The sequence below is a fragment of the Daktulosphaira vitifoliae genome, unplaced genomic scaffold (genome assembly GCF_025091365.1).
Source record: "Daktulosphaira vitifoliae isolate Bord-2020 unplaced genomic scaffold, ASM2509136v1 Scaffold_1, whole genome shotgun sequence".
Taxonomy (NCBI): Eukaryota; Metazoa; Arthropoda; class Insecta; order Hemiptera; family Phylloxeridae; genus Daktulosphaira; species Daktulosphaira vitifoliae.
Genome location: NW_026099572.1, coordinates 14,873,477 through 14,894,926, shown reverse-complemented (window position 1 = coordinate 14,894,926; position 21,450 = coordinate 14,873,477). Strand labels below are relative to the sequence as shown.

Sequence of the window (21,450 nt, the reverse complement as noted above, 5' to 3'; positions counted from 1 at the left end):
AATTTTTGAAAATGTTCCGGAAATACTGCGTCCTTTAAACATATATAAAATTAAAGCTTATTTTATGTACTACAAAATGAAAAAAAAAAATTTGTCCCGACGATCTATCTTCTATACGCAAATGGCTACCATATTGAAAAATATACTATTTTTGTATGATAATTATGGGTTTTGTATTTTATTTTAATAGAAGTTGATGTTGATTTTGCAATTATCCATCAATATTTTAAAATTAAACACTATCTACAGATTTGCATCGAAGCGTTTCTTATGATAGTGATTTTAATCACTTTCAGATTAAATCTATACTGGACCTAACTATGTAATGTCTCCAATATGCCACAACCCCACAGTGTTATCGTTTTTTTTTAATTAATTTTTATTTAGAAAAATTATTGGTTAAAAATTTAATGTTCCTAAAGTATTTTTAATATTATTATTATTATTATTATTATTATTTCTTTTTTTTAATGTTAATTATAAACAAAATTAGAAGTTCATAGTTATGAAAAAATATATAATAAAGAAATATTTTTGACTGTTTGTAAAATTATTATTTTGTTTTTGACAACTTAAATATTGTAAGTTATTTATACAGAATTAAACTTATTTATTATACTCTAAGCCGTAGCGTGTCATACGGACGTTATAATTTTACTTTTGCATTCCATGATTAAATAAAAAATATTTTAACGTTATTGTTCGATAAATCATTTTATTTTTCGTGTCTTGTTTAATTAATACAATTTTTTAATGAAAAATTATTATTTTTTTTTTATAAAAGATTGGCATTACTATGGGTCGCCCTGGAACTGCCGTTAGGCTTTTTTCAGGTTTTTCCGGGAGGTTTGGCAAAATAACTCACAGAACACAAATAACACAAAAACAAGAACCTAAGGCACTGGATTAAACCAGCGCCTCAGGTCCTCTTGTGCGGGGTAGCGTAGCTGCTTCTGTCTCAGGCGTTCCACTTCCTCCTTCTTTTTCAAGACGGATTCAGCGAACGCCTGAACGAGCTTCCACGCCTTCCGACCTACCAACATCAGGTCCACATGAAAACTATGTTATGAGACACGAAAACCGATTTATGAATATTGAACTTTTTCCTTAGATCACCTTATTTATTTCATATTTAGAGTTATGTTATTGGACAACTGACAGAAGTAAAAAAAATTATCACATAAAATATCCGATTCCTTAATCTAAATTATTTTAATTTTAAATACATAAATTTAAAATGTAAATATTAATTAAAATAAATGTGTAATGGAATTAACTAATTATAAGTGCTATAGTAAAAAGTATACGAAATATTAACATACATTGTCTTATTAAACAATATTTTTTATCAGATAATTATTAAAAATCTTTAAAAACAAAAATTATTTTAATAGTTAATAAAAAACTACAACTAGATTCTTGACACAATTAATATTATAGTAAATGTATTGTGTAATAACTTAGAACAAATTAAAAAGAATTAATTACGAAAGCGCATTTCGTATATGAAATATTACAAGTTCTATAGAACTTATAATTGATTTCAGTTACTTGGTTAGTTTTAAATGTATAAACATATGTATACTTTAATTATTAATTTTAATTCTACTTTCTACTATTTTACTATTATACTATATTCTTTATTTTTCTTGAATTTTTTATATTATAATTAAAATCTTTACTAATAACAATAATTATAATTTTCTTTTCTATCTAATGATTACAGCTATAACAACGAATATTTTATAAAACAAAAATTAACTTTTTAGTAGATTTAATGTTTCCTGTTTTTCTTATGGACATTTTATCATGAATTACATAAAAAAAATAAACCTATAAATATTTGCTACACTTTACATATTTTTTTTTATAAAAGTGTTTATTGTAACCGATACGTCCGGTTAAGGAAAAATTACAGGTTTTTTGTTTTAACTATCATGATTACTATGTGTTTATAGGATAACTGTCAAAATTATAGTAACACTAAACCTACCAGATATTATAATTATAACAATGCCACATCATATTATAATAGAGAGGGCAATTTAAAGGTTAAATTATCAGAACGAAATTTTTGTTCTCATGTTTGTGTAATATTTTTTTATTTAATAACACATCTCGCCAAAAACGGAAATTCAAGAAGCATTTATCATAAATATTCATTGATAACCGTTGCATCCATTGCTACCGTTAGGTGTTGGTTAATTAAAATATTGTTAGTACATTTCTTATTACGCTTCACCTATACTATTATATTAAACGCAATGAAATACACTATGTACTTATGATAACTTCTTTCTGGAACGAATACCACATATATCATTAGATTGTATCTAAAAAGTGCATGAAATAAACGAAATTAAGTCCTTGTCGGCAAGATATTTGTACGTTAATCATGTTCTGATGACGTATATTATATATATTTATATTAGTATAAGTGTTAATTATAATTCAACTAATATATCGAACATTTCTTTTTATAATGTTAAAAATAAGTAAATCTATTAACAACTGTCTTCAACTTAAAATATACTTTGTCTACTTAACGAGTGTAAGCAATACGTTATATAAACTAACATATTATTTATCACAAACAAAATTAATCGCAAAACGTCGTCAATATCTATTCCTTTTTTATCGATCAATAAAAAAAATCGTAAAAATTAATATCCATGTTCTCCTATTTGTTATTGAAAATCAATTATTCAAAAATAAGTCACATATTTTCTGTTTGAATTGAAATTGTATTCAATATTGTACTATCAATGAAAAAAGTAACGACGTGAACAATGTGTGTAGCGAACAATTAAAAAATTTAGATTTTTTTTTAACACTTAATAAATTGTTGGTTTTGGTTCGACCAAAGACGAATCAATCATATTTTGGGTCCCTTCGTGTCAAAAGCACTCGCTGCACGAATCGGGGGAGACTAAGAAATGTACGCGGAAGCTAAATATGATGTTAAACGTACTAACAACTCAGTCCCACTTTTATTCCCTAATGTTGTTCTCCTCCAGCAAATCGTCCGTTGCTCCCGAGTAATACTGTTCTCTGCTAATCGCCGACGCCGCCTCTGCCATCGGTGCCGTATCCCGGGGAGTAAAAAGGTATACAGTAAGCGGTAGTAGCAGCACCACAAAGCAACGGCGGATACAACAACAACAACAACAACAAGGGGTACTTGTGTGTGTGCTGCTGTGTGTTTGTATAATTATTGATTATTGCTTGCGATTTTGCAAAACAGCCGTTTCCCAAAAGAAGAGGGGGGGGGAGCAGGAAAGAAAATAACGATAAGGACGTGCAGGAGGATACGGTCGGAGGGAGGGAGAGAAACGGTGTGTGCAGGCATTATTTTTACCGCAACGAAAGTCGGAGGCGGCGGTAGTTGTATTAAAATCCCACGACAGGGACGGGCCGCCGTAGGCAGCTTCGTGTGTGCCTCGTAACCATTGGCAACCGTTCGGACGCAATCATGTGTAAAGCTAGCACATTTACAATCGGCCTGGCAAATATATATATGAGTGTGTGCCCATGTCCATGTAAGCGTAGAGGAAAACCCGCGTGTCGTATACATTATTTCTCGAGTTCCTGTGGGGACGGAGTGACGTAAAAGAAATCTCTGGGACAGAAAACGGCCACAGTGCGCCTTTATCCTTCCTCTCCTCTCTCGTTTCTTTCTTTTCGCTTATAAAGTGCTCGCGAATATATATATTTTTTTATTCGCCAATGTAAGAAAAGCAGTTGCTTTTTTATCGGACGGTCACCATGGAAAAATAGCGACGGCGAAATACTGCCGGCAAAGTTTTTTTATCCTTTCACCCTTCCGTAATATATCGTCGTTATAACCCTCTCCCCCAGGAAACATCTATACTGATCAACCATTGGTGCTCCGTATTCAAATATGGTCGTCTTAAAATCATCTGCTTGTTCGAATAGTGAATACATTACATTTTCACAATTATTATTCATCTGTAATAATCTACCATAGAATCGATCATTACTGCAATTTGTTTTTCTTTTTGTCGTGTAAAATACTTTTTATCCGTCAAAATGTATATCGAAATGTTTATTCATTACTAAAATGATATGAAAAAGGATTTAAAATAGCTATTTATTACACTTATTAGATAAAAAATAAAGTACGTAACTGAACAAAATTAATAAAATATGATTATACCTATTTAAAAATATATACATGGTCTGGTGATTTCATTGTTCATTTAGAAAATTTTATGATGATTGGTATATTTTTAGAGTTACGTTACCCAAATACAGATCTTAGGATTCTAATGGATTTACCGTGGTATCAAAAGATGATGTAAGTTATTGTGTAAATGAATTACTATTTTTTAATAGAACATTATTATCTTACAGTTTATTAAATTTTTTTAACAACTAAAAACGGTTGATTATATTAATACTTTCACCTATTAAAAAGAAGAATCTTTACTGTATGCAGACAACCCTATCATCACATTCATAGAAATTTTATAAAAAAAACACGTACAAACGAACGATTAGGTGAATTTGATACAAAACTGGCCCTTGAGACTGCTGGAGCAATTTACTGTTGATGTTAACGTTAAGCAATCAAAGCGCTTAAGATGAGAAATAAACAAAATCTGTAGCAATCTTAAATAAGAAGATCGTATTTCTATTTATAAAAACTAATAATTTGAAGATAAATTAATTTGTTGGAGCTTAAATGATAAAAGTAAGCAATATGAGTGAATAAATTTGTTTGACCCCTTATATAAATTGTGTAACTTAAATTTGAAAACTTTTACATTACCAAACTTTAAAAATAAAGAACCGATAATTTATTAATGCCAACAAAATATGTTAAAATGAATTATCCTAAAATAAAACCATACTTGGACATTTAAAAACTTTAAAATAGAAAAAAAACTGCATATTTCACATTTATTCATTTATTCATTTATTCTTATTTGTTTACACGGGTGACCGTAGATGAAAATATTGATTGTTTACCACAATTTTTATAGTCAAAGCTTAGAAATAAGAAAATCGGATAAATATCTATCAAATTAGGGATTATGAGAAGTCGAGTTTTAACCGCTGCAATTTATAAAATATTTGATATCTTAAAACTAATAAAATTTTGTTAATAATTGAAAATACGATTTGTTACAATATTCCCAATTTCTAAAATTTTTCATAAAAAATATTCACATTAGCTGAACATTTAACAGAATACAATTCAACAATTTTTATACCAACTTAACAAGCAAATCCAGTGTTCTTCTTATTGAACTATTTATATATATAAATGATAATATAGTAATAATGACGGACCACATAATGAGTATTAAACGCATACGATGTACGTATGCCAATTAGTCACGCCGAGGCAAAATTTGCATTCCCATGAAGACAAATGGACGTCGAGTGATAAAAAAAAATTCTCGTTATAACCATCGAAACATCTAACGTCTCCTCCAATCAAAAATGTGTCATTGCAAAAAACAACACGGCGAATATGTAAGCGACGGCCGCCACGGGCCGTTTTTTGATAGGCTAAAGACGTTTTTTATGTTCGTTCCGCACCGGTGGGTGGTCCGTCGCCTTTCGTTCCAGCACACAGAAATTATTAACCCGAACCGATCCGATTCGTCATTATTACCATTACCATTATTATTTTTATTATTATTACATTGTTATTACAATCACATCTCCACCTTGTGTATATTGTTGTCATTATTGAATTATATATATTATTATACCGATACACACACGCAGTCGTACTTATTTTTTTCGCCGCAGTACGTCAATTCACTCCATTTATTTGACAATTTCAATACTGTCCGAGACCGTTTTCCTTAGTTTAGATACGACAATTTCGGACGACGTTTCCGGTTAACTATTAAATCACAAACAAAACGTTAATCATTGAAACTTCCATGGAAATTGTATACAAACTTTGCATGCACTCCGAGTATATTATTCTTTTATTTGATTTGTTCGTCTTAACTAATTTCGGAATTCAGAATTCACATAATGATCACACCTAAAATAATAAATCATAGAAGTATTAGCATTTATTTTAATACGGGTGATAACACAATTAAATCTTGATATGCAACAATTTAGGAGTAAGTTATGATTGATAAAATTCATTTCACTCTTACAATAAATATAATGACTTTCATCCTTTACTTAACGTCTAAAAATTTGTTACAAAATGTCACTCATATATTTCACAAACTGATAAACAGATTCTTTCATAATACAATGAACTATAGAGCATAATTCGATATGATAAGTTCGTATATAAACGTCTGCCGATTGTATAAAATTTACACTAATATCAATTTAAGCCAACAGTGATAATCGAAACTTAATACATTCTACTCTTAGAACAATGACTTATAGTCAATTGCGGTTGGCATTTTAATCTCGAAAGCTATAAATCGCAGAATTGACATTAACCTATTAAAATTATTCTTTAGCTAAGTGATACTTTAGTTTCACTTGATAACGTTTAAATTTAATAGAAAAAATTTATCTTTTGATACTTATAAGCTCGATAGTATTTAAAAAAGAGTAATGTAAAATTTCTGTTTAATACTATCTTCATATCTACACGTGTTTTAGACGATGTATAAATTTAAATTTATAATGACATTATCTACATGTTATTAAAACATAACAGAATATAGTGTGAAAAAAATGTGACTGCAATGTTAATACCTTGTCTCGTTATGTTTTAAGGATTTAAATTTACTAAAAATTGATTTTATCGAGTAAAAAATTGTCATTTTTAAATAATTACTGTTAGGTAAAGTGTTGACTTTATTTTAAACATATTACGATATAAATTTATTGCAATTTTCAATTTACTATAATTGTTTGTAATACGTATAAATTTTATTTTTAAATATTTAAAATAATTTGCATTAATTATATTCATATTTTTTATCATTTATAGAAACTATTTAATGAGGAGCAAGATATTGGCAATTTTTTTCGCTTACTGGGATTTATTTTTAGATTATTAAAATTATGTTATGTATATAACACAGGTTTTTTTATTTAAAAACGTTTTTGATGGAGAATTTAAAAGACCTAATAAAGTGATGAAAAATGTTATTTTCTTTTCGCTTCTTTTTAAAAATAAAATTAATTTATTAATTAAATTAATAAAATTAATTTAATTTCAGAAAATACAATTTTAAACCGAGTTAAATTAGAACGCCAATTGACTATAAAATTGATTTCATCGTCATTCACATAATTTATTGGCGAGATAGAATAAAAGACAATTGTCTACAGTAGTTTTTCTATTCTAAAATGTGTTAACTACATAAAACATAATTATTCATAATAATTTAGTTTATGGGGTTTGCATTGCAAAATCTGAAATCATTAATAGGCGTCGTTATTTGTAAATATAACGTTTAATGGTTGTGGACGGTAATAATTTTTATAATTATTCTTTTGGCGCGTGTCATTTTCTACGTGTTGTTTTGTAGTTGTAAAGTTCTATAAGTGTTTAGTATCCATTGAGTTATACTCGAGAAAGACATAGTCGATAATTGATTTAAGAAACTAACGAATGAGCGAGTAAAATTAATGAACTATACTTCCGAAACGACGCGCTCAGACAGATTTGCCGATGCGAACGAAAATCGATGAGCTGAGATAGCAACGACAATTACATGTATTACTACGGCCATTACACTACGGGGCACAAGATTATTGTAATGTCCAGTGAATGGTACAGCGTATCGGCAAAATAAACGCACGAACGGATATGCCGCACGTGATCTACATTATTTTGTTTTGCTTTTTACAGATTTAACTCCATACACGTGCACCTACATTATAATGCCATTATACTTTTTTGTAGGATTCTTTCGCGTTTTCCATTCGTGACCGTTGAAAATACATATAAATAACAATATCTTTATACTAAGTAAAGTAATTGGCTATAGGAGAAAACCGAAATGGACACGTTAATTTAATATGATAGTGGTTATTATCATCATCAACAGTATTTCGTTTGCTTCTACGGCTGCAACGTTTTCTTTGCGTCTTGATCACTCCGTTTGAATGTAAAAGCGTGGAAATTATTCCACGATTGATAAAATGTTACCAACCGTCAACACACTAAGCTCGAGAATGAGGTTAACGTTATGTATTACTGTAACATTTTTGTGTATTATTAATATGAAATTTTTTTTTACCATTTCGATATGGCTTTAGGGAGCCGTCTTCGTCTTCGGTGGACAGCAGCCAGCAGTGCATGTCACTTCTTAATGCACGATACTACACCCGTGCATAACGTCATTTGTTATTATTACATTATTATATTATTATTATTGTCGATTGGTACCCATCAACGCAGCCGCGTTTAGTAAAACAGTCGACCGATTGTAATTCGAAAAGAAAAAGAAATATCCCCTTCGTCGTACAAAAACGGCGTTACGGCCGTTAAAGAATGAGAAAAAAATGTAGTAGCGTCTCAATAATAATAATAACAACAACAATGATAATATCGAGTAATAATGATATGTGTATACATATCATTATACGATCGGTGTTGGGTATATAATATTATTACTATAGTACACAAAACAAATTATTATTATTATTATAACGTTTGTCGGAACAAAACGCATAGGGAGAAATAGAGATGAGAGTCTCATAACAAATGACAAATAGGCCCTGTTCACTATACGCATACATAATATCATTATTATTCTTATTATACACGTCTCATACACTGCACGGTACCCTATTGTGTTATCAAATACCGTCAGTGTGTGATAACCCCGTCGTCACCAACGAACCGCGCCTGATTTGCCTGTCATAACTTGTAATAAGGTTATACACGGTATGTATCTTCATTTGAAAAGGGTTACACTACTGTTTACGTGTACTGCAGACGGACTGTCAAGGTTAATTAGTTCGAGTGATTGCATAGATATGCGTGCAGGGCGACCATCAGAAAAGATCCGTTCGATTCTCAATTCGACTAATTTTTTAAATAATTCTGTAGATGTCTTTTAAAAGTTACTATTAACAACAAATTTACATTTGATATAAAATCACACTTTTAGCCTAACATCAAATAAATTCTCTAACATTGATACTCTAATTAAACGATTGTTAGTCTGGACCGCTTATAATGAAATTTACTAGTTTAGAAATATATCAACCACGCTTATGCTTAATATACACACTAATAAACATAACTGGGTATTGAAAATATTTGACTCATTACATAAAAATCGTATTGCACGTTTCCGGCACTAAAACTGTAAGCATTTTAAAATTGCTACAGTTTTTGCTAATCGAACCCAAAAACTAAACATTCGGCAAGTTCCCTTGTTTTGCGATGGTTGACCCTCCTTTCGTAGACACCCTTCTTTCGACCAGTCCGTTGCCAACTCAAGGGTCAGCTGTAATTGGAATGATATTGCCGACCGGACAACACTATTTTTCCCTCGCAGATGAGGCCAATCAAGACTTTTCCTTTTGTATCTTCTCGGAACACTCGCTTAATAATAACATTACTGATATATATATACATATAGATGTACATATAAGCGTATGGTGTATAAGGTTTATAAATCTGTGATGTACTCGTATTATAGTCGCTCAGGTTTTCATATTCAGTGGATATATTTTAGTCCGAATCAGATAACAACATAAACAATCATGACTGGATATTTCAATTAATAAAATTATAAAACTATTGTTTCCAGGACACTAAGATCTCGATATCGAAAACCTATTGAAAGTTATCAAAGAACTACAAGACTTCCTTTAATCCTGATGACAAAATTCGTGTTTTTGATATCTCAACGAAACATGTGGTGTACTCTAAAATAATTTCTGCATTATGATAGATGAGAGTAAGCGAGGCGGGACAAGCGACAAGTTTTAGAATTGGTGTGTGACGAAAAGAGTGGTGGCGTTCACACAAGCACAAAAGGGATTTGCAAGAGCCGGAGGCCGAAGGGAAAGAGAGTGGGATCAGCATAATGCTTTATTCATGTGGCGTATCTCTCTGCGTTTCCCGGGACCTTTGAACTTTTCACAACGGTAAAGATGGTAGCTACGATCTGAGAATAAATACATATTGAGCGTAAAGAAATTTGTCAGAGTGACGAGGACGGTGGTGGGTGTGTTCTTTTATTCATGTAGTTATTCGTTCGCTACCGTAGTTACTATCCTTAAAAACCAACCTCGATCGATTGTTTGGAAAATAAATAAAGAATCCAGTGCACGTTAATCATTGATTGCTTCATTATAATAATAATAATAATAATTACTCATGTTAATCATATTTTAAACTCCTAACGAAAAGACAAAATTTTGCTGCATAATAATTACTTATATTTAAATAATAAAAGTACTCCGGATTTACAGCCGCAAAATTGTGTTTTTTGTTAAGTACACAAAAATAATTTAGAGAAAAGTAAAGTATTTAACAATCAAACAGTTTATCGTTCGAGTAACAAAAGTTAAAAATTAATTTTATCTAATTAATATTTAAGAACATTTAAGGGAACTCTATAAGCTACTTTCATTAATTTGTCAATACATAGACAAGCTATCTAGTTGAATATTTTGGAACTAACTCAACAGATGGATTGAGAAGACAAAAAAATATCAGTTGACATTTAAATAACTATACAATTTAGTATAGATTTGTTTATTTTTTTGTTTCAAAATAAAATTATTTAAAGATAAATAAATCTAAGTTTTAATGGAATCTGTTATTTGACATACTTTTATGTAATAGTAAAAGTTTTTATAAAACCATTATGTTTTTATTTTCTTAATTTTATAGTAATTATTCGTTTTTATAAAATATGAAAAGATATTTTTAAACTTTAGTTTAAAACAATCTATAATTTCATTTGATATCTAGAAAAAAATGTTGTATTGCTAATTAATAATTGAAGCGATAAAAAGTAATAATAAAATGAAAAACTTTGAAGCAATCATAAATAAGTCATCATTTGTGTAATTTTTCAGAAATTAAGTTTCATCGCTATAATTTAAAAAAAAATATATTCTTAAAAATCACTTTTACATATAATTTTAATATTAACAACGACATCATAAAAATAAAATACTTGGCGTATAAGTAACAATAAAAACTAATAAATAATATTACAGAATAGAATCTGTTTTGATTAAAATGTCTACGCCAACCAAATATTAAAAAAACCCAGCACAGGGGGGTCGCGGCACAGTGGAGACGTGGCATAGTTGGATCAAGTATAATGATATCTGACAGTGATTAAAATCACTATCAAAAAAAAACGCTTCGATGCAAATCTTTAGATAGTGTTTAATTTTAAAAAATTGGTGGGTTATTCCAAAAGCTTCATAAACTGCTAGTTCCTTATTAATATCCTGATTAAGATAAAGTATGTCGAATGAAAAAGGGATTATTAAAAAATAGTATTTCCCATAAAAAAATTATATTGATCAATACACTTTTCAATAAGTTATAGCATTATAAAGTTAAAAATGTAAAAAATAAAATTGAGAATTTTCACACAATAATATCATTTGGTAGCCATTTTCACCGTGAGGACAAAATAAAGTCCGAAATTTTTTTTTTACATAATAAAGTAGATTACATTAGCTTTAAATTAATATATATAGAAAAGTGTCAGACTTTCCGGAACACTTTAAAAATTTAAATTGAAAAAGTCAATTTTTTGTGAAAAAGTTGTCTTTTTAAATCCCCCCCCGTGGGCATGTAAAGAGTCACATATAAAAAAAAAATTTCGCATCGAAACTAAAATGTGCACAAAACGCATACAATTGTTTTGGTCACCTTAATGACAAAAATTTTGAATCCCCCCCTGTAGGCAGGTAAAAAGTCAGATTTATAAAAAAATATACCAAATGATAGGTAAAGACATCATGCAATCTACAAAAAAAAGAATTATATTGATCCATACATCTTTCGAGAAGTTATAGCATTATAAAGTTAAAAATATAAAAAAGAATTTTTTTACAAAAATCGTATTTTTTTTATTAAGTTTAATGTCTGTTTTCACCATGAAGATAAAATAAAGTCCGAAATTTTTTTTTACCATTATAAAGTATATTACATTAGCTTTAATTTAAGATATATATAAAAGTGTCAGACCTTCCGGAACACTTTCAAAAGTTAAGTTGAAAAAGTTCTACTTTCTATATGCATTTTTATGTTTTGAATCCCCCCTGTATTTAGGGAAATGGTCCGATTTAAAAAAACAGTATGTCGAATGAAAGATCTATATAAATACTACTTCTCATAAAAAAATTGTAATGATTCATACATTTTTCAAAAAGTTATAGCATAATAAAGTTAAAAATGGAAAATACAAAATCGAAAATTTTCACACAAAAATAGCATTCGGTAGCCATTTTCACCATGAAGATAAGATAAAGTCCGAAATTTTTTTTTTTCATGATAAAGCATATTACATTAGCTTTAATTTAAGATATATATAAAAGTGTCAGACCTTCCGGAACATTTTCAAAATTTAAGTTAAAAAAATTAATTTTTTGTGAAAAAGTTGTCATTTTAAATCCCCCCTTGTGGGCAGGTTAAGGGTTAAATTTATGAAAAAAATATACCAAATGAAAGGTAATGATATTATGCATCTATATAAAAAAGAATTATATTGATATGTTTATTTTTGAAAAAGTTATGGCACTTTTAAGTAAAAAAAATTGAAAAAATTTCGAAAATTAGCGATTTTTAAATTTGTAATTTTTTTGGAGGTTTCCCCCTTTTACGGGGAACGAGGGAATTTTTTTCAATTTTTAAGGGTAATGTCTTCGACTAGATACGATTTGTGATCTTTTGACGTATCATTGAAAGAAATCGGTTCGGTGAGAGCTGAGAAAAAGTGGTAACAAAAAAAAAAAAAAAAAAAAACACATCTTAGTAAAACCAATACCTTCTCAGCTTCGCATCGAATCTAAAACACAAACAAATTCTTTCTATTCAATTACATCTTCAAATTGTATTATTTATTTTTTACTGTTTGATACCTTTCTTCATTTCTATATTTTTTATTTTAGTGAATTTGCTTACGAAAACACTATTATTTTTAATTTTTTAACATCATAGAGAACAACTATTGTTTTGTCATGTAATTAGTACTTAAATTAAATAAATTCTAAACATAATATGTAAATTAACAGTTCGGCACAAAAGTCATTTTTAAAGCAACACACAATGGCATAAAGATATTTGATGGTGTGTAGTTGTGAAATGGCGAGCCTCGAAAAGCACATAAATGGCCAAACTTATGAATTCGGTCCACGTGGACCGAAAAACTGTCACCGTTCTTGTAAAACAAAGGGAAAATCCGGTAAGGTATAATCATTTTGCTGAAAACAATAATAATAATAATAGTAATATCATTGGTGGCAGAATCCCCGTATATAAAATGGAATATAAAAGGCATGAGGCCTGAGGTGTTCTCGAGGCGGCAAAATATATATATATATAAATATAAAAAGATGAAAAAAAAACGAATTGACATAGCCTTTTGGGATTGTAACTTTCAAAGAATAGATGACCCCTAAAGGCCACTAACAATTGCTCCCAAGCCGCATGCAAAGGGTCACGGGTGAAGCAAGTAAACCCGGAGGAGAAAAATAAGTATAGGAATAAGGACAGGGAAACGTTCACAGAATAAGAGGATTTGAATGTCCGGACCACCCTCACACCGCTCTGTATACAATGTGTGCATATGATGACGTGTCGGTTTTTGGGGTCTGTCAGCCTGACTGGACTATGACCGATCGAAATACCAAAACGTTTAAAAGCCCGAGGAGCTTTATACATGAGGGATAATCGCCCTTTCGGTTTATTTCCGACGTTTACGCGTCGAGTGGAAAAGGATATGAATTCGTTTTTTTCTTTTTGATATAACACACACACAAAGACGGACCAAGTGATGGAGCAATGCATTTATCCCAAGTCATGAAACTATTTCAACNAGCAATGCATTTATCCCAAGTCATGAAACTATTTCAACCTCATTAGATGAAATCATATTAAAATTATAAAAATGGTCGTTATAATAACAATTAACTAAAAAATTCATGCATTAATTTTTTACGTTCAAAAACAAATAAAATCATTTTACACGTGATTAAAAATTATGATTATTTTGAGATAACTATTAGTTAGCAATTAAGTGATGATTAAACCATTATATAAATTGAAAAATGTATTTATTTTTTAACATTTCTTATATAATTTGATGATGTTGAAAAGGAGTTGTGGATTATCCGTCAAGTTTGACGTATTTTATAGACCTTTATATGTCAGTTTGACAAGCATTTTTCAAAAGTAAAGCTAAACTTTCTACTGTAATTATTTTTAGGAAATCTCATAATTATGAAATTTCTACTAATAGATAGATAATTTTGTAAGAAGTTTAAAAATACCAATTGTTTGTTTTACAGTATAAAAACCGACAAAACCGCAGTTAAATTATAGGTTTTTTTTAATGATTTAATTGTTAAATTATCAATTAGTAAATATCTCAAAAACTACTTTCGATTAAACAAATTTTAATCTAAATTCGTAATCAGCATCGAAATTCCCACAGAATTCACAAAAATTTTATAGCAACAGAAAATTGTTCATTATTTCTTGTCCTGTGTAATTCTTTATTTATAAAATATTTAAAATTAAGCAATTCTTTAATATATTATTTCAATCAGTTAAATATATTTTTAAATTAAATATGAAATTAAACAATAAAAAGCAGGAATAAGTTACAACTGAATAAAAAATAAATGAATGTAAATGACATAATTTAATAAACGATATTTGGTTTATAGTTTACTTAGCCACAGTAAAATAGCAAATAAAGCATTTTTTCTTCGTTTGTGTATAATATAATAATAAAGCTTTCAGTTGGAACAAATAAACGGAATTATTAATACGACGATAAGTGACCGACAAAAGAAAACAAGTAGTAAAAAACCAAGGCAAATTGAAATCTAAAAATTCGTAATAGATATTATTCCGTTCTCACACAATTTTCCTTAAATTGAACGTGAAATATTGACTAACAGAAGTACCAGACAACAAATAATAATAATATACACTAGTAATATAATAATAATAAAAAAATATAATAATGGAATAAACCACGCGCGTTTTTCTCTTATCAATCACACATCCATTATACACGGCTTTAAAGTATATTCGACGTAATTGAATATAACTGTACTTATTTCAAGTGCATAACAGGTTGGGATGTAGCTCATGGAATATAAAAAAGGAAGCACAATATTCTACGTATAATGTGTACTCGCACAAATAATTCTCATACGATAAATAATTGAGTAATATATCATCAAATCGATTCATATTAAATCAAATCTAAATCAGCTCTGTAACGAACAACTTGGGAGACATATCCACTTTCGTGGTAAATTATAGGCCATTATGTTGAGTCTTGTTATTTTTCTAGTGTATTTTTATTAGTCAGAAATGTTTTCAACCATTCAACATAATATCGTTTTTACCTTACTCCAGTGACCAAGTCCAATTGAATTTTTTTAATCTCAGTTCAGGATAAATAGTAAACCAGACAGTGAAACGTATTACTTATTCGATTTCATGTAGATCATCTATCTAATCGTTTCAATAAATGTATAGTTTTCAATTCACAGATAAATTTTATTCGGAACAATAATTTATTTCGAATAAAGTAGGAGTTTTGACAGTTAATTTAGTTGGAATTTAATTAATACACAATTCTGGGTAACAAATCGAGGGATTCTTATGTTTATTTTAAACGAATTTCTAAATCTGCATACCGGAGAATGATGTCGATACTAATATAACTTTCATATTTTATAAGATTGTATTATATGAGAAAAACATGACACACGAGTCGTTATAGGAAAAATATCATTGTACTTTAATACAACTTTTAAGTTTTAACTGAAGTAAACCGACAAAAATAATATGATTTGACTATGTACTCTTTCTGTTTTCTTATACATTTAGGTCGAATAACTGCGAATGTTTTTTCCCTGAAGACGACACACAGCGATAGCCTGTGGCATCAAATGCAATAAGTCGAAGGAAAAAATAACTTGTACGCATAGACTAACACACAAAACATCAAACGCCGAAGATAACCATGTTTGGTGACGAGGCAAACTTATTCGCCATCCCTCGGAGGATTGTTATCGCATTGTGGAGAATGTAACTAAATTCTTGTTCCTTTTATCCCCCAGCGAGCTAACGTTCGTCCCAATTCTTTTGTGTAGCAAAATCGAGGCGGAAAAGCAATTTCTTTAAAGAAAAAGCTGCAGAGCTTGTATACGTATGCGTTTGGTCTTTTTTTTTTTTAATGCGAATTCGTAAGATTTTTTCCTTTATCTACTTCAACAAACAGTCATCTAACAAACGAGTCTTGTTTGTCTTTTGATGTATAGTAGCTCTGGCCGGTTCAACAAAATAGAAAACAACCACGAATGGTTATACGGTTTAATTAAGCCAAAGTATAGGTTACATCAACGATTTTGTACGTTGACTGTGTGAAGCTTTGTGTTCGCAGTTGCGGAAAACGTTTTTGACATTTCCGGCTTATCGTTTAATTATTTTCAATGTTACTGCCGTTAGTAGAGAAAATGAAGGGGAAGACAAAATGGCGATGGTATTGTGTATATGAGGATGAACAGACCAATGTCACTGTGAGAAAAATAACTTGCAGAATGCCACACTTAGGACGACGCTGTGGCGATTGCAAGATTAGTAAAACAGATATGATTCGGTATTTTCAGCGGCAACGGAAACAAAACTAAGGATGAGATGAATATGTAAACGCTTCTGTATTTACACACTTTGTCGCCGAACGAAATTTCAAATAAAATTAACCGAGCTTTAATGCACCACACACATTTTTTTTTTTTTTTACTCAAACGTTTTATTAATATTTTAATTTAAAAGCCGTTAGTTAAATCAACTAACAGTTGCGTAAAACTAATCACTTTGAGTCATTAAAAGTTGAAAAAAGGCGTCCGAAACAAAAGTTCACAGTTGGCCAGTGGTTTAACACTAAAAAAAGAAAAGTAGTAAATACTTAATAAATGGACATACGATCTTGCTACTTATTTTCTCCATTATCAGATTGTATTATTCGGAAAGTAAATCTCGACGATGGCCAAAATTAAAGTCTACTATCAAGGTATAACTGTATAAGTAGACACGGTAAACCCCTAAATAGAATGTCGATATAAAGAATTAATGCCCGGGCGACTCGTGGCTGATGAAAATCAGGAAACGATCGCTTTGGCCTGTTGCCAAGCAACCGGCCCAGCTAACGGCCAATTTGCGATTAGTGCAAGCCAGTACAATCGTTTTGCACACTTTATTCTACTGCTTGGAAACCCGTTGCCCATTTCCACCGCCACAGCGTTTAACTTCCTCGAACGACCAATAATTTTTATCGTGTCAACGACTGTTCACAATGTGGCACATTAAACTGTTGCACGACTGAAAGTCAAACACATAGTTGGCATAAAAATTTTAAATATAAAAAATTATATTAATTTTACTGATTTCTAGCTGTAGAGTAATACAATTTTGGTTTTAATATTGAAGAAAAATATTCAAATCACAGTAAAATATTCATTGCAAACATCGATTACAAATTATTTTGATAAATACAAAATATTGTATTAACTGATCGTAGTAAATGTAAAATTAAAAAACATTCGTAAACATGATCATTCAAAAATAGTTTATGAACATATTATGTTGTCATTAAAAGCATACCAAAAAAGTTTTTCCAATTTTTGGCAACGATAGGTTTAACTAGATCAGATTCTTTCGACGCACATACCAACAAAATCGGTCCAGTGCGAGCTGAGAATTTTCATGGACAGACTATTTAAGTTTATAACGAAATAGTTTTGATAGATATTTGAAATGAACGTGATATTTTTCGATAGTTTAAATGTAAAAATTATTTATTTACATTAAGTGCGAGTAGTATAAAGTAATTTATAAATGTAATTACTTTTAAAAACACAGATTATACATCAATTATTTCTTGTAAACTGTAGTTACAGGAAACTTCTATTTTTTTTTTTTCATTAGTCTGCGTAATATTATTATTCCGAAATAATATATTTTTACAATGAAAACAATCTTTTGTTAATTATTTTTTACATAAATAAGCTATCATTAAATTCAAAACAAAACGTATTTACAAAGGTAAAATTAAGATACACATCTCGTAACACTTCACACACATACACATATATTAGAATGATATTTTATAGTAATCATATAGCATCTTCACAACACCAAGTTAATTATTTTTATCGACACAATACAACATTACAACAAAGAAATCACATATTTTCCTGGATTTTTAATTATTTTTATGCTTGTTTTACTATGTTGATTGTAGAAAGGGCCCATCATGTTATTTTGACTATACAAAACTATAGAGAAATAATTTATTTATACTTGCATACATAACAATTTCATTTCTTATTCGACTAACCATAAAAAATATTCTCTAATTTCTGTTTTTAGATTAACACACTTAACAAATCCGAATAATTTACCATGTTTAGCAGGAAATTTATTTTTAAATTATAAAAATTATCCGGTTGACTTCTCAAGTAGACCAAGTGAACGTTTTGTATAATTTAAAATGTATTTTCGACAAACTATGAAGATAGATTATGTATGTTAATCTATTTGTAAATTTTTAATGCGTGCCAATAGTTATCCAATGTAATCTCAACTTAAATAAGAGAGCAACATTTTGTTGAATGTAATACGAGATATCTTTTTAAGCAGAAATGTTTTTCCCATAGCAAGTACTTGCATTAATATGATTTTATTTTTTGATAAAAATTTCGGAGACTATGTCTTACGGGAAATTAATAAATTTAGATGATAAAACAAATTCAATTGTGATTTAGTATTTTGCGATTGTAAATTTGTTTGTCGTATAATATTTACAAGGTCTCCTCATAAAAATAATTTTACCCATATTGAAACTGAAAAATCTTTCCAGATTTCGCTCCGTGTACATACATAATACACGAAGGTCCATTACACCAACGTTATCGTTCATTTATCATCGCAGCAGGTGTATATCGCCAACGCCCTTGGGTTGTGTTCGCTCATTTTAGATTCTGCTCATAACTTTTATTATTATACTTTTTCGGAATTAATACGATTTTTCATTTTATATTACTTCATTGTAACCAGAATCGTACATCTTTCCATCCCTACGTTTCCGGAGTAAGACTGGCCACTACCTTCCTCGACTTTTAATTCACTATACACACACACACACATATAAATAAATAAATACATGTACATATATATATTAAAACGCCAGCACAGAGCTTTTGGACGTTAATAAAAACCTCAGTTCTTCCGTTCTTATACAATACCGGAATTAGAACAGTCTTCATTGTTATTCTCGAAATGATTTGGCCGGGTGGGAGACCTGCGAGTTGAGAAAAAGGATACTGAGATAAATAAATAAGACAGGATAAAAGAAAACTAAGAAGAAAAACAGCGCGGGGGTTATTAAGTGCGATGAACCGCCGGTATGATAAAAAGAAAAAAGAACGTATGAGAAATGAGCTGGAGCTATCCGCCATTTATTTTTTTCTTTGGTCATATTTCACACACACGATATATGAGAGTGTGTGTAGACCGACGGAACACATTCTTGCCTAGATTAATTAAACTCTCGGGGAAACCGCACGTATGTCACGTGTCTCTTCTCCCTCTTCCATTCTCGTTTGCAACTTTCGGGGAACGCGCAGACGACCACGATATTACTATAAGATACCTCAAAAACTTTCATATTACATGAACAAACGTTTCATTTCCGCGAAAATTGCCATCGTAAGTTAAACCTATTAGCTTTATAGATTTTTGAAACCACAACGTCGTCGTAAATTTCTTAACGGTACAACGTTTTACACTTTCAACGATAACATCACTTGAGCTATTCAATCTGTGTTTCACAATACTCGTAGTGTAGTGGAACTCTTGAGAGCAATCAATCCAATTTTATAAGGATCCATCGAAATCCATTGGAAAGCAATACATTGCCAGACGATGTTTAGTAGTGTTTTTACGGACGTTTCACTAATAAACATTGTAAAGTTTGTTTAATGTTTTAAATTACTAACAGTTAAAAATTGAAATCATTTTCAAGGAGTTATCATCGTACAGCTGTTTTTATTTAAACTTTCAATGTAAAACGACCTATTAAAAAGAGTTATGATTTGTCACGGTGGTTTCAATTTAATAAGGGGAAACGTCACTTAAATTTCAAACCCCAAAAACAAGGCGAAAATGAGTTTTCCATACGGTTGGGTTGTTTGCGCTAGTGGCCATCTAACTCGATTTATATATAAAAAAAAAAAAAAAAGATTTTAAGTTCAATGCCACCATATTATATCCGCCTAGCCCTCCTCGACAACCGTGTAAGTGAAGGGTCACAAAACCTCAGCCACCCGATTTAAACTACTACTTTAAAATTCCAGTAATCCTATTTTAACGATAATTCCATAAACTGCAATAAACTCCCCTACAATACACCAATTCATAACACACTGACATGAAAACAACATTTTTACCATCAGTACACAGAATAAGATTATGGTTTTTTAACGTTTTCAAAAAATGCATGCCTCGTTACATTTACAGTGTAAACTTTCCCTGATGAATTATTTAAACATTATATTTTTGTAAATGAACAAAGTTTTACGGATGGGTCAAACTATTAATAGGTATCATAGTTATCTCAGACAAGTGTTGTTTGTAAAATAATTAGTAACGACTTAAGGAATTCTTGTATGGATGGAAATCAAAATGACACTAGTTATAAAAACAGTGTTTAACTTTTATGTTTTGTCTTCCGTTACAACTTAAAACGGTGTCGCTATTTTTAAACGATCAAACGCGACGTTGGGAGATTTCGAACGACGGCGAAAGCGTTTTTCGGGCATAGTGGTCAGCCGTGGTACTTAGTATTGATCCCGGAGGCTTGTGAGGGAGCAGAGGGAGAGGAAACTGCTGCCGCACCCTTAAGTCCACCCCGCGCTCAAAAGAGAATGTAGCTGCAAGCGACCGGAGTACACTGCATGCGCTCACGGTATTTACGCAATTAGCCGGAGGCAGCGCACGCGCCTTTTCCCCTCGTCCATCGCCACCTGTATACGAAATAATAATAAAAAAAGGAAAGTAATAATACGACGCGCCATACTAATTTAGTAAACGCCCTATAACTGCACATTCCTAGTCTTAAGCACACTATTCCACTGAATGCCCAGAAAATTATTTCAACTCTATTCGCGTTTTGACTCGGGTAAACGTAAATACTTTTTGAACCAATCAAAAGTTAACCGTTTAGAAAATATCATATTTACAAGCATTAACGA

General features: G+C 30.2%; 1 long non-coding RNA gene across 2 annotated transcripts in view; it reads right to left on the bottom strand.

Annotated features, from left to right (window-relative positions):
* LOC126902821 (uncharacterized) overlaps positions 1–21,450 on the bottom strand; it is a 55,384-nt gene that overhangs the window by 8,043 nt on the left and 25,891 nt on the right. For both annotated transcript variants that reach the window (XR_007703347.1, XR_007703346.1), the window contains 2 exons: positions 5,941–6,028; positions 5,767–5,881 (listed from right to left, as the gene is read on the bottom strand). This is a non-coding gene — a long non-coding RNA (uncharacterized LOC126902821). The remainder of the gene's footprint in view (positions 1–5,766; positions 5,882–5,940; positions 6,029–21,450) is intronic.